The 14,521-nt window shown below is 35.3% G+C and overlaps 1 pseudogene across 1 annotated transcript in view; it reads left to right on the forward strand.

Annotated features, from left to right (window-relative positions):
• The window catches only part of LOC101976533 (rho GTPase-activating protein 29-like), a 33,524-nt pseudogene extending 19,512 nt beyond the window's left edge, over window positions 1-14,012 (forward strand). The window contains exons 12-19 of the transcript XR_013427892.1: window positions 1,313-1,411; window positions 2,720-2,859; window positions 3,370-3,558; window positions 3,817-3,954; window positions 7,324-7,556; window positions 10,170-10,486; window positions 10,611-10,719; window positions 12,878-14,012. The product of XR_013427892.1 is annotated as a rho GTPase-activating protein 29-like (transcript). The remainder of the gene's footprint in view (window positions 1-1,312; window positions 1,412-2,719; window positions 2,860-3,369; window positions 3,559-3,816; window positions 3,955-7,323; window positions 7,557-10,169; window positions 10,487-10,610; window positions 10,720-12,877) is intronic.
• The last annotated feature ends 509 nt before the right edge of the window (window positions 14,013-14,521 follow it).

Here is a 14,521-nt window from a genome sequence, read left to right on the forward strand (position 1 = left end):
TACCTCTATTCCAGGGACATTCTGGAGCCTAAATATTTAACTGAATATTATAGGTAGTGCCAGAAATTAAGACCTAATCTAGAGCAACCCTTAACCGATTTGGAATCTTGTAGATGTCATGTGATGAAGGCAAAAATTTGGAATTTCTATCTCATGATAAATGGGTGAGACTGAGAGATGCCTTACTTGAGAAAAGAAACTTAAGGACATGGAATGAAATGAATTAGAGTTCTTGTTTGCCCCTGTGAGAAAAAAAAATATGTCCAAAGACTGGGATTCATACAGAGGCAGATTTTTGTTCAATAATATAAGGGAACTGTTTTATAATTAGAATAGTTCTAAAATGGAACATGTGAACTTGTGATTTTTTAGTCATTGGGAACACATTCAAAGTAAAAACTAGACACCCACCTGTGAGCATATTGAACAGAAAAACCCTTTTGAGAAGAGGGTGTTGCTTAAAATCATTTATGAAAAGTGTTACTAACTGAAGCTAAGATTGTTTAAAGACCTTGAGTTAAAGTGAATTCTTTTCTCATTTGTAGACCTGTTTATAATTTCAGTAGAGTAAATCTCTGCTAGTCAGTCTACTTCCAAACATGCTTTGATATATACATAGTAGTGTCCTGTGACATAGTTTGAACTTGTGATTTCAGCTCTTGGCTAGAGATCCCTGGGTTCTCCCTGTTTCCTATCTCCTGATTTACTAATAACATAATTTAATTTTACTATTGGGTTCAGATAATTTTTGTATATTTTTAGAAGGCCTTAGATTGTATTGTGTACATTTATTAATAATTTAATAAACATTTAATGACAACTTTACTATTTTGCTAGCCACTCTGTCAGATATTAGATATAGAACATTAATATAAGATACTACCTTTTTTATACTTTTATTTTATTTATTTATTTTTATGTGGTGCTGAGGATCAAACCCAGAGCCTTGGACATGCTGGGCAAGTGCTCTACCACTGAGCCACAATTCCAGCCCCTAGATACTACCTATCTTTGTGAAGCTTACAACCTCTAAAACTTTCTATCAGAAGTTGGCAGTAAGTTCTCATAGGAATATATGATCCTAAGTTTTAAATTTATTTGGAAAAGTCAGATGAATTTAGTTAAATTCCTTTTGTTCCCAAGAAGGAATGAGCATCATAATTCCCTGTTATCTAGAGTATAAGAATGGAAGCAAATTTTTGGATTGAAGCTAATAAAATAGTGTGACTTGCATAATTCCAAAAATATTGTCATTTCCAATTTCTGTTCTAAAATAAATAGCCAGGCAATGGTATTAACAATATTCTTTTAGGAGACTTTCATCAAAAGCTTCCACAAACTCCATTCAGTGGAACAATGTCTTCTGCAGTTGATTTAGATGAAAGAGAGCCACCTTCCCCTTTAGAAGCTGGTATTATATTGTATTCACCTGAATGAAAACCCATTAAACTAGTTGAAGTAGTAGCATCTCATAAGATCTGAAAGATAGTATAATTTTAAAGAATCATTACTTTGCTGTGTAATAAACAAAAGCATCACACAGTAACTTAAATATATCCCAGTAATTATGTTCAAAGATTAGTTGATAATGTACTAATCAGTTATCTGAAATACAAATAGAATAAGTGGCAGGGTTAGGAATAACAGCTTAGTGGTAGAGTACTTGCTTAGCATGCACAAGGTCATAGGTTCAATTCCCAGCACCACACACACACACACACACACACACACACACACACACACACGCACACATACACAAATAGCAACAAAATTAGTAGATCTGAGATGTATTGGCATAGTATTAAAATAGCAGGGTAGGTCTGGTCTTCTTTATAAACCCAGTACAATGACTTACTGTTAAAAGGAAGCATGCATGAAAAAATCTGAGAAATCTCCTTTGAAAGAAAGAGTATAAGAAACCAAGCAGGAAGAGCAGATTCAGTGTACTTCTTGAGAATAAGGAATGTTTTGAGTGTCAAAGGATATAAAAGTAGAGTCAGTTATCTTAGTAACTCAAATTAGACTCTCATAAATTAATTTTGTACATTTGATACCTGTAATACCAATATAATATTAAAATAAAATAAGCTAGATTGCCTGTAATTTATAATGAATAAAGAGGAGCTTTATCCTTAATGTAAATAATTCTAACATACTTGCCTCATGTAATTGTATTTCTTTGAAACATTTATAGCATTTATATGCCACCCATGAACATACTTACCAACTGTGTAAAGGGCATGTTAATATTATTAAGTATAAATATGCTGATTCTTTTTTTCCTGGTACTGGGAACTGAACCCAGAATACTCTATCAAATGAGCTGCCATCCTCAGCCTTTTTCATTTTTCATTTCAAGACAGTGTCTCACTGAGTTGCTGAGATGGGCGTCAAAATTGTGATTCTCCTGCCTTAGCCCCCTGAGTTGCTAGGATCACAGGAATACACCATTGTGCCTGGCTTAAATGTGCTGATTCTAAAAACATTATGCCATAGTATCATAAAAATTTTATTGGTTTGATGGTGATTTTTACTTATGAATAAAATGTTTGTGTTTTATAAAAGAGATCTATAAAGGAGATTTTTTTCATGTTTAAAAACTCAAAATAATAGCTTTTTGTAATATATGAATAATCTCAAAGTCTAAAAATTATTCCAAGTACAATATCATGTAGTATATTTTTTTGTCATTTTACCCTTCTTATATTTCTGTTATAAGAACCCAGTTCCCTTGGAGCATTTAAGAAACCATTGATGTCAAAGGCAGCTGTTACTCACAAGTTCTAAAAATTGAAATCCCCCTCAAAATGCAGATATTGTGAAGGCATTGTAGTGTTCCAAGGTGTTAAATGTAAAGAGGTAAGATCTTTTTGGAATCACATTGGCCCCCTTATTTTTTTGCTATATGCTTTTTTGTTATGGTTTTACTTATTAGGAGATGTGTATGTATTCACACACATGTATTAAATATATATATAAATTTGTTGGGAATTAAACTCAGGGTCTTGTGCATGCCAGGCAAGCACTCTACCCCTGAGCAATATCCCCACCCCTTTTTAAATTGTGTTTTGAAATGGGGTCTTTCTATGTTGAGCTGGCCTTCAACTTGTGATCTTCCTGTTTCAACCCCTCAAGTAGCTGGAATCATAGGCATATGCCATCACACCTGGCTCTGCCAGTACATTTTTAATAAAGTCCCACAATTTATCTTCTATAGTTTTCTACTTTGTTTTGCTGTTAAATGTATTTCATAAACCACAAGTAATACTTTTAAACTCATTTTTGTTGTTATTAGTCTGGCTGTAGTTTGCTTAGTTTTGAATAGTTTTAGGGTGAGTTAATCAGTTTTAAAATATCATTTTCTTGTAGTGTCTTCTTGTTTGTCATCATAAATATATGGAAAACTTAGTTATCTTTTGTAGTCACCGGAAACTTCTGGGGAAAACACACTTATTTGGAGCAGAATTCACACAAGTTACAGAAAAGGAGCCAGATGGCATTCCTTTTATACTCAAAATATGGGCCTCGGAGATTGAAAAGAGAGCCTTGTGTTTACAGGTATGTTGTTAAAACATAATGCCTGTGTGATTTGTTTTAATGAAAAAGAGACTTTAAGAAAATCAATACTCTCAGTTTTTAATAACTGAATTTATTTACATTTATTTGGGAAATGTTAATTTATTTGACTTTAACTTGTTTTTTTCCTAAAATACTAATACAAGTTGAAGGAGATACATCAAATATGTTTAGATGTCTAAATTTAGCTCTTTGTACTTAAATAGAATTTTACATCATTTTTTTTCTTTTCTATTCAAGGGAATTTATCGTGTCAGTGGAAACAAAGCAAAAACTGCAAAACTGTGTCAAGTTTTGGAGAATGGAATGCATTTGGTAGACATGTCAGAATTTAATTCACACGACATCTCTGAAGCCTTAAAATTATACCTTCGACAGGTAAAGTTTTTATTCTAAACTACATCAAATAAAAAGAGCAAAAATATATTTTATATTTCATATATTTTCATTGGCACAGATTATGTCGATGTCTTTCTATTTTTTTGATTAGAGCATTATATTTATACATAGTAGCTAGGTTTATCCTGACAATTTCATACATGCATAGATCTGACTCACTCTACTTTGGTCCTCTTTTTTCCTCCCTTTATCTCCCCACTCCACTGATCCTCCCATGTTGATGTTTTTCTCATTATTAATGTACAGATCATAAAATGGATACAAAATATGTATACAATTTAAAGAACAATAATAATAAAACCAAATTCCACTTAAGAAAATAAAATATTACTATTCCTTGTACAAGACTTCCATGTACCTCTTCCATGTTGCAGCCTCCCAACTCCATCTTGGAGTCCCTCCTAACCATGTTAAAGGGATAAACATACAGGAATAAATAACACTCATTAAGTTTTTGTTATCTTTAAGTTTTAGAACACTGACTAAAAGCATAAATGTATCTGTATAAGTAAAGGCCAGTGTTCACACTGTTAGGAATATTCAATAAGTAGGACAGTATCTAGATCATGGTCTAGCTTTGCCTTTAGTGATGTTTCAAAATAGCTATTTTGAGAGGTTAGTAGGCAAAGCAATGAAGTTCATAATATTTGGGGCATCAGGCATAACTCTTCCTATAAGGTGGATACTAGAAGTCTAGGAGGAATATGGTCAGGGAGTGGGCTGTCCTATATTGTCATTTTCTATGTTCACTGTTATACCTGCAGTTTGTGGGAATAGGTAAACACACACACACACACACACACACACACACACACACACACCTGTGGAGTGAAGTGATATTGCTGGCTTTAGGCAGCGGCTTACAGAGGGGTTACAGGAACTTAATTGGCATTTTGTCATGAGCCAAGTACAAAATGATTTGGGTCAGATCCAGCTGGCATCTATCCCTGGGTGAAAATGAAGAGATAATGATAGAGTCATGCTGATAAGTCCTTGATCTGTCCTTCTCTGTTGTTCTTTTGCTCCCTTGCAGATCCTTTTTAATTTGGTTATTAGCTGTCATCCTGAGATGGTTCTCCTCTCCTCTATTTTGTGATGGAACACCTCTCCTGTTTTCCTTGTTTGGGGGGGTATTCTGTTTTGGTTATGTTTGTCAGAAATGGACAGAAATGGACTAGGGTAGATAGTGTGGGACTTTTTAGTATTGTAGGCTGGAAATTCTTTTTCCTCTGAATTTTGAAAGCAAGGTTCTTTGTTGTTGTTGTTGTTGTTCTATTCACACCGTGAATCCATCTTATTTCATTCCTAACTCTGTGCCTGTTGTTTTGTCCCTGTATAGCTAATAGAATCTCTCCCATGCCACATTATTCTAAGATTTTACAGTGATGAATAATGATGTGGATATATTTCCATCCACTATTCTGGACACTCCATGAGCTCTGATAGTTGTCAGTGCTTTAGTTCTTTGAACTTTTCTTGATTTTTATTGCCCATTTCCGCCTCTTTCTTTGTGCTCTCTAGTTGAAGCTCTTGTTTGCATACTCAATAACCCATACTGGTTCTCTAGTTCCCTTACCTTTCCTCTATTCTTCTTCTTTCTTTCTTCAGTAACTTTCTAAGACATTTCCTCAGTTTTATCTTCTTGACTAATATAAATTACTTCATTCCTGAGATCATATTTTAATTTTCAAGAATTGTGATTTTCTATTCCTTTGATAACATTTTTTAAATTGACTATATCATGCTATTTTCCTGTGGATAGTCATAGATTTTTTTGTAAGGGTTCTTTTCTCTATTTAGCCTCTAAACCCTCTGTATAAATACAATGTGACCCTCATATATAACATTAAATTTTCTATAGCCATATAAAATTTTAAGAATAGGTAAAGTTAATTTTAATATATTATTTAACATTTTGAATATTATTTTAAAATTATGAGATATTTATTTATTGATTTATATTTGAGCTCTTAGTATTTGAAATCTAGTATCTATTTTTTTCATTTAGAGCACATCTTAATTTTGATCAGTTGTACTTCCAGTACTTTTTCACCATATATGACTAGTGGTCAGCATATTGACAACATAGTTTTAGAACTTCAATTTGTTTTTTTTATACCCATTTTGATTTTCGTCTTTAATGATGTCTAGTTATGTTAGATTTTGGACTTGAAATCTCTTTGGAAGCTCTTGAACACATCAAGGCTTTTTAAAAACTTGGAACTTTATTATAAAGTGATCTAGATGGACCATTTGATATATGCCTGATCACATGTCTTTAGGTCCCTGCTCTTGGTCTGGTTTGATCTCTCCTGGAAAGGGGTTTTACTTGCCTAGAGATATGGTACCAATACTGTGGGAGCCAGGGTGGGAACGATGATTGCAGGATCTGTGCATTCAGTGTGCATACAGCCAACAAATCCCCATTTTCAGACATTCACCTCTCTGTTCCTTAGGTTTGGCATTGCCCCCATTCAGAGAGCCTCTGTATCATGTTGCCCAGAGAAAACATTTCCAGATTTTTAGGAAGGAGATTGCTCGAGAACATGGAGTAGAGACAGGATTCTATAGAGAGCTAAGCTGTCTCAGCTGGCCCACCTGCACCCTACCCCAAGGTCAGAGGACCTGGTACTTATTGTCCAAGTCCCTTTAGGATTCTGAAAATCATGTTGAATGATAAGGGGTCAGCTTTCTTGGAACTGTTGCATCAGGACTTGTTAATCTGCTCTTCTATTTGTGAGTTGTTGCTTTTGTTTTCTCTATTTTTCTAGTCCTCATTGGCCTACTGTCTTTTAGTGGGGTTGCAGGAGAGAAAGAAATTAAGTATTAATTGCTGGATCTACAATGTTATTTCAGGAAAGTATTGATAACTCTTTAATCACATTTTACAGATACCTCAACTGAGAAATGGAGGTTGATACCTTTGAATGACTATAAGTCTCATAATGTGTCATCCTTTATTTCTTTTATTAGCCAGTAAGGGAGAGGAGATGAATTGGGTCCAATATGATAAACTTGCATTCTGTTTTAGGAATTTTGTATGTCCAAGATTTTTATGTGGAAAACTGCTCAATTTTTTCAATAGTGTTAGAGAGTAGCCTTCATTATTACATAAAGCTCCAAGAGGTTAAGTGACTTGCTTCAAACCCCAGAGTGGTGAGGCTACAAACTGATCACAGGGCAACACCCTAACCTTCTACAGATAATATAGGACATCAAGTAGCCATAGGTACACCGAAATGATAAAAAAATCATTTGAGTAACTCTCACTAATTGTTGATTTTTAACAAAAAAGAGAGATTTTTAATGTAATGTAATGTAATTTTTAATGTAATTTTATTTCTTTAGCTCCCAGAACCATTAATTTTATTCCGATGGTACAAGGAATTTATGGACCTTGCACGAGAGATCCAACATATTAATGAAGAGCAAGATACCAAAAATGATAACCCTGAGGACAAAACATACCCAAATATGTGTGTAGAAATAAACCAAATTCTTCTAAAAAGCAAGGTCCTTCTAAGACAATTGCCAACATCAAATTTTAACAGTCTTCATTACCTTATCATACATCTTAAACGGTATGAATTTTTATACTGTCCTAGCCATTTTAAATTGTACAGTGCAATAGTATTAAGTACATTTATACTGTTGTGGTATTGTTTTCAAAATGATTGTTTCATTTTTTATGATGTTTTTATTCTGTGTTGGGAAAGGGAGACATTGAATATATGTTCATGCAGCCAACACTGTTCCCTCAGATGCCCCCTGTATGCCAGGATCTGGCTGGGCAAACCAGCATGGAAACTCAGGGTTTCTGTTTGTGGGCTCATCATCTTGGGGGACATATCTGTATATAACCACAGTACAGCATCATCCTTTTTCTCGTAGCTGTGCACAGCATGAAGGCATGTAGAGGAAGTTTGGGATGAGGGGTAAAACAAAGGAGGCAAGCCCTTGAGTCACATTTTAAGAACTGAGTGGGATTTGGTAGAGAATGTGCAGAAGAGCATACTAGGCAGAGGGTAACAGACATGGAGACACAAGAAAACATTTTACATTTGGAAAATATAATTTCATTAGGCTATAACATACCAAGAAGTAGCAGGAACTGAGCTACCTACAGGCCTGATAAGAAAATCTATGTACCTGGCAGATGAGTTACCATATTATTTCTGTACCCACTAAAGACTTGGAATCAGGAATTTCACATGCTCAGATTTGCCTGATAGATCTTTCTAATAGCAATATGAAAAATGCGTTGGAGGGGAGGCCTTCTGTAATTCAGATCTCCTTTTTAAAAATTTATTTTAAATTTTTTATTAGTTCTAATCAGTTTTACATGACAGTAGAAAGCTTTTTGATCCATTATACACAAATGGAGCACAACTTTTCATTTCTCTGGTTGTACATGATATAGAATTGCACCAAATGTGCAGTCATACATGCATCTAGGGTAGTGATGTTCGTCTCATTCCACCATCTTTCCTACCCTCATGCCCTCTTCCCTTACCTCCTTCCCCTTGACCCAGTCAAAAATTTTCCTTTCTTCCTACAACATCATCTCCATTATGTATCAGCATCCACTTATCAGAGAGAACATTTGGCCTTTGGTGTTTTGGGATTGGCTTACTTTACTTAGCATGATATTCTCCAACTTCATCCATTTACCTGCAAATGCCATAATTTAATTCTCTTTTAATGCTGATTAACATTCCATTGTGTATACATACACCACATTTTATTTATCCATTCATATATTGAAGGACATTGAATTATTCCATGAAATAGGAAAGGAGGGAACCTTTCCAAATTCATTTTATGAAGCTAGTACCATCCTGATACCAAAACCAGGCAGAGATGCATCAAGGAAAAAAATTTCAGACCAATATCTCTGATGAACATAGATGCAAAAAATTTTCAATAAAATTCTGGCAATCCCATACAAAAACATATTTAAAAAATAGTGCACCATGATCAAGTGGGGTTCATTCCAGGGATGCAAGATTGATTCAACATACAGAAATCAATAAATTAATTAATCACACTAATAGACTTAAAGAAAAGAATCATATGATTATATCAATTGATGAAGAGAAAGCACTTGACAAAATACAGCACCCTTTTATGTTCAAAACACTAGAAAAACTAGGGATAGTAGGAATATACCTCAACACTACAAAAGCTATCTATGCTAAACCCAAGGCTAACATTATTCTAAATGGAGAAAAATTGGAAGCATTTTTTCTAGAAATTGGAACAAGACAGGGATGCCCTGTTTTACCACTTCTATTCAACATAGTCCTTGAGACTCTAGCCAGAGAAATTAGACAGATGAAAGAAATTAAAGGGATATGAATAGGGAAAGAAGAACTCAAGCTATCATTATTTGCTGATGACATGATTCTATCCTTAGGGGATCCAAAAAACTCCACTAGAAAACTAGAATTAATAAATCAATTTGGCAAAGTAGCAGGATATAAAATCAATACCCATAAATCCAATGCACTCCTATATATCAGTGATGAATCCTCTGAAAGAGAAATTAGGAAAACTACCCCATTCATGATAGCGTCAGATCTCTTTGAATAGTCATACAACTAAAAAGCAGCGAGTGCTTGAAGTAGAACTAGAACATTGATAGTGGCAGTAGAACAGAGAGATGTTCAGGAGAGAGAATCATCTAGGCTAGAAAACTACCTGTCAGGTGCTGGGAGTGTGAGTAGAACAGTTGCCTAGCACATGTGAGACACTAGGTTTAATACTCAGCACTGCAAAAAACCAATAAATAAAATAAAGGTAACTAACTAAAAATATTTTTTTAAAAAAGAAAACTAACTGTGGGCTGTGAGAGAAATTGACAGTGATGTTTCAGTTTCTAGGAACTGGGAGTAAATACAAAGATGGAGCAATTTTTTTAAGGGGTATTTTTTTCCTTCTGCTGGTAAGAGTTCAGTAGTTCCTTCTATTTACATGAATTTTATCCTAATATAGTACTCTGAAACTCAGTTAGGTGTGTGGTATTATGATCAAACAAATGATTCTTTTCCCAGACCCACCAAACTTGACCCTTAACAAATCTTTTGTAGACTTCTATAGCCCATGTTTTCTTGACCCTTCTCAATTCATAGCAAACTACCATTGAGGACCTCTAATAGGCAAATCTCATATACTTTATGTGTTCTTCTTTTCAGGGTAGTAGACCATTCTGAAGAAAACCTGATGAATTCAAAAAACTTGGGAGGTGGTATTTGGACCATGTCTCATGAGGCCAAGACCTGCAACTGCTCCTGTTACTATCTCCTCCTCCTTTGCTGCATATGCCAATCAGGCCCTGTTGGTAGAGTTCCTCATTACCAACTCACAGATGATCTTCGATGAGTTTCTAGAGTCACAAAATGTTACATGTACTACTGGTGTTATTGCACCTCTGGTGGATAAAAGCTGTCCTTCCAAACCCATGATATCACCAGAACATTCCACAAAGTCACAATATTTTTCTTCAAAGCAAGTGAGTTTTGATTATTACAGAATTACATTAGAACTTTGTGATGTTTATGTTAACAACAGTCTTTGAACTGTTTATTTTGAGGTGTATTTTGCTTTTTCAGTTTAAATTTTTTTTGCATTAATAGGATATCCACACTGCAGATAGTGAAAGTGAAAATTTTAAATCAGCTACATCATTTGAGGAATCAGAATGGAAGCAAAATGCATTGGAAATATGTGATTCATATCTCATTGGTGAGTGGTCATGTAACATATATGTTTACATATTTTCAAACTTTGCAAATAAGTCTTGATTAAAAACCAAGGTGAATGAAGTTGAGGGAAGTTCAAACTTCAAGGTTTTATTAGTTAACTTTGCTAGCCATTGAGAAAGTTTAATGAATGTCATTTAAATGAATATCATGTTTTTGTTTCTTCTAAGGAGATATCTTGGAATTCATTTTTTGTTCTACTTCTGAGGTTTGTTTTTATTTTTACTTCTTGTCATCAATTAAAGTCAAGGAAGAAATAAAGTGGACTCCTGAAACTCAAAAAAATAGACTCCTAAAGTTTTTTGATGTCCCTTTACCTGTGACCTAACTTTAGCATATTAAGCACACATGTCTTCCATTTTCTTGGCCCAGTCCTTTTGTTCATTATTTTTTTGTTAATTTTATTTCAGTGAATGGTTTCTGTTAAGGTGATCAAAAAGCTTCCATTTGTTACTGCTTTACTGGAGCTAAATTCCAATTTTTTCAACATATAGCCATATATGTTAAATTTGATGTCTAAAATTAATGAAATATCAATGAATGTAGCCTGACAATGTCTGAAAACAAAAGGAGTCAATTATCTATCTGCTAAGAAAAGCACTGGACTCACTGATTCCATTTACCTGATTTGATCTTATTAGCACTTCTGTGCTATGAACCTTGGCCTCATTTAAGCCATAGCTAACAGTCTGAGGAAGGTTAATAATGCCAAGGGTCATGTACCTAAATTATTGTTGATTCAGGATTTGAACCTCTTCCTGTCTCATTCCTAAATGTAACCTTGCTTTGCTGTCCAGTGAAATTGGATTCCCAGGTAGGTATAGTAATAACAATAAATAATTTTAAAATATTTGAAGTTTTCATTACATACCAGGTAATTCTAAGCCTTTTCTTTATTAGATCATTAAGACCACATGCCAACATAGCTCCATAGGACTCTGTCCTGACAGAGGAAGGCAGGAAGGGCTAGTGCAATGGAATTGCCCAGGGCAGAACTGTAGCAGGAGCTGAGACAGCACCCAGGCAGCTGGCTGCAGAGCCTGCACTCTTCATGGTGCTAGAAGTTCTGCAGGATGTAACTATGGTCTGGTGTTTACCATCCAACCACAATGGCTCAGCTCTCTTCTATCAATGGGGAGAAGGGCCCAGGAAAGCAAATCACATGAGTGCTGCCTGGGATCCAGGGAAGAGGCCAGCAGCCTCAGGTGAAGAAGGAGGTCAGATGAGATGATGACCTGCAAGTGATGCTGGTGTGCACCTGTCTACAAACCACTGTCCAAGAATGTGGGAAGAGGAACAGGTGGCTGGGATGAGGACCATGGGCTATGAACAGGGCCATTGGAAAGCCGTCAGACCACTGGCAAGTCATACAGTTTGTCTGATGTTTCTCAGAAGGGCGAGGAGCATCTTGGCTAGAGGGCTGCACCTTTCTAGCAACAGCAGCTTCTGGGATACATGCAGCAAAGACAGAGTGGGAGATGCTAGGGTTCTAGGTGAGAAAACAGGGACCTTGGGACCAGACTAGAGGAGAAAGAGAAGGAAGTAAATCTGGAGTCACCAGAAACAGTAGCAGAATGGAAATTTTGACAGCTCTTCAACCTTCCTTTGACCAGAGGATGTTGCCATGTATTAGTGGATCAGCTGGGAGAGCATCCAAGTCCTCTCTGGTGTGTTCCCCTCTGTATGGACAGAATGTAGCTGGAAAGCAGATGAAGTGAGGAGGCAAAGTTCTTGGGATTCAGGACATGGCTCTGATTGGTCTATAGAATAGTGTTACTGTTCTGCGGTTACCAGTGTCTGCCTGTTGAAATCAGCACAGTCTTAACCCATAAAATATTCATTCATAGGTAATATATTAAAACAAGTTACTTCAGGAAGAGTTAATTTTTTTGTTATTGTTTTATTTAACCAACACATGATGTGCTTTGTGGTTATTTATTGTATTGATTTAGATAATTTTTAAAAAGTAATGCTTTAATTCAAAATGTACCTTTAATGCTATGTGAATTTGTAATACCTCTGCATCAATGACTGAGAATATCATGTTGGGAAAAATATAAAAGACTGTGTTGTTTTGAGAGAGTGACCATTTATAACTAACCATAGCTCCATGAAGTTAAAAAAAAATCTTTCTTTTTCAGATAACAAAGAACTTGAATCATTATCCTGAAAGATGGATGATATGTGTAAAACCACTGAACCACTTAGTTTGAAATCTGATGTGGCAACGAATGACATACAGAGGCATACACCAAACACCAAGATTGGACATGCAATTTTGTCTGTTCCATCTTGTGAGCTCTCCTAGTGAGAGAAACAGGAGAAATGTGGGAAATGTAAATTCAGACAAGTTTTGCAAGAATCTTGCTTTTGAAGGGCTTAATAGCAAAGATACCCCTACTACTGTTTGTTCCAAATTTTATGGCTTTGATCAGCAGTTTCCACAAAAATCTCAGGGACAACAATGTGAACAAAAGAACTGGCAGGAGTGCAGTGATTGTGCCTAGTGCACTCCAGGAAAAAATGACAGTGAGCATCAGAGTTAGTAGTGACCATTCCATTGGTGCCACAAAGCCCAACACGCCAGCCAGATCAGCAAGAGAAGCCTCAGAAAGACGGTCCTCTCATTCTTACCATCTTGCTCCTGCAGGAGCAGCAAGAACACTGCAGCCCCATCACTGGACAACATTTTACAAACCTCGTTCCCCAACCAGCAAAGTCAGAGGGACTGAGGAGAGACCAGCTTCACCTTCAGCAGCAGTGCCTCCTAGCACAGCTCTTCCTCCCCTGAGTCATGTGGAGAAATCCCTTCCAGAGGCAGACAGCACATCAGCTTATGCTTTGAAGCCAGCTCCTGAGCCTAAAGAGCACTCTGAAGAACACGGCCGGCCTGATGTGAATCCAATGTGCCAGGGACTCAGGCTAAAACAAATGGAAGAGTTACAAGACCTTGAAGTTGAACTCCCACAATTTGTGTAGGTTGTCAAAATTCAGTTTTTCTTTTTCTTGTTTCATTTTTACATATTGTGTTTATTTTTTGAAAGAACGTTTTGACAGAACCCCTTTTGTATATAATTGCCAAAGTATGTATTTTGCCTTTTGGCCTTGTATTGTGTTTGCTAGTCATATAGAATGGTAGTGTTTTAGTCATATAGAATGATAGTGCCTCACTGGTATTATCTTTAAATTCTGTGTTTTTGAAGTTTTGTATAAAATAAGTATTGTGATTTTAAAATTTCAAATGATTTTCCCTATAAAATGATCCACTTAAATGCATCCCTTATATATGATATTGTTTTCAACAAATAGGTGCGGTAGGGGATAACCAGCTTTATTATGGAGTGAAACTAAGTGCTTATTTATAAAATGTTTCTGAATGCAAGTGCCTGAAAAATCTTTATAGGGTTTGAATATTTTTTCCCATACAATATTATAGTGAATCTTTGACCACTTTTGTTACAGCTTACATACATACATATGGTATGTATAAGCTTTTATTTTTCAAGTGGCAATTAACTTTATATAAATATTAATTACATAATGGCCCAAAAGCTTGCTAATCTGTATCTAATTGCATTCTAATTGTCAGTTTTTAGATGTGGTAGTCAATTAAATTATAGAAAGAAAATGCACTTAAATACCAAAAAGTTTGGAACTGTCATAAACTAAAAATTTATACAGATGAAGTTAAGGGGTAAAACACCATCAAATATATCAAAACCATCTAAAGCCAAATAAGATATAATTAAAGTATATAATTTAAATTATAGTATATTTATAGAAAA

The sequence above is a fragment of the Ictidomys tridecemlineatus genome, chromosome 11 (genome assembly GCF_052094955.1).
Source record: "Ictidomys tridecemlineatus isolate mIctTri1 chromosome 11, mIctTri1.hap1, whole genome shotgun sequence".
Classification (NCBI taxonomy): Eukaryota; Metazoa; Chordata; class Mammalia; order Rodentia; family Sciuridae; genus Ictidomys; species Ictidomys tridecemlineatus.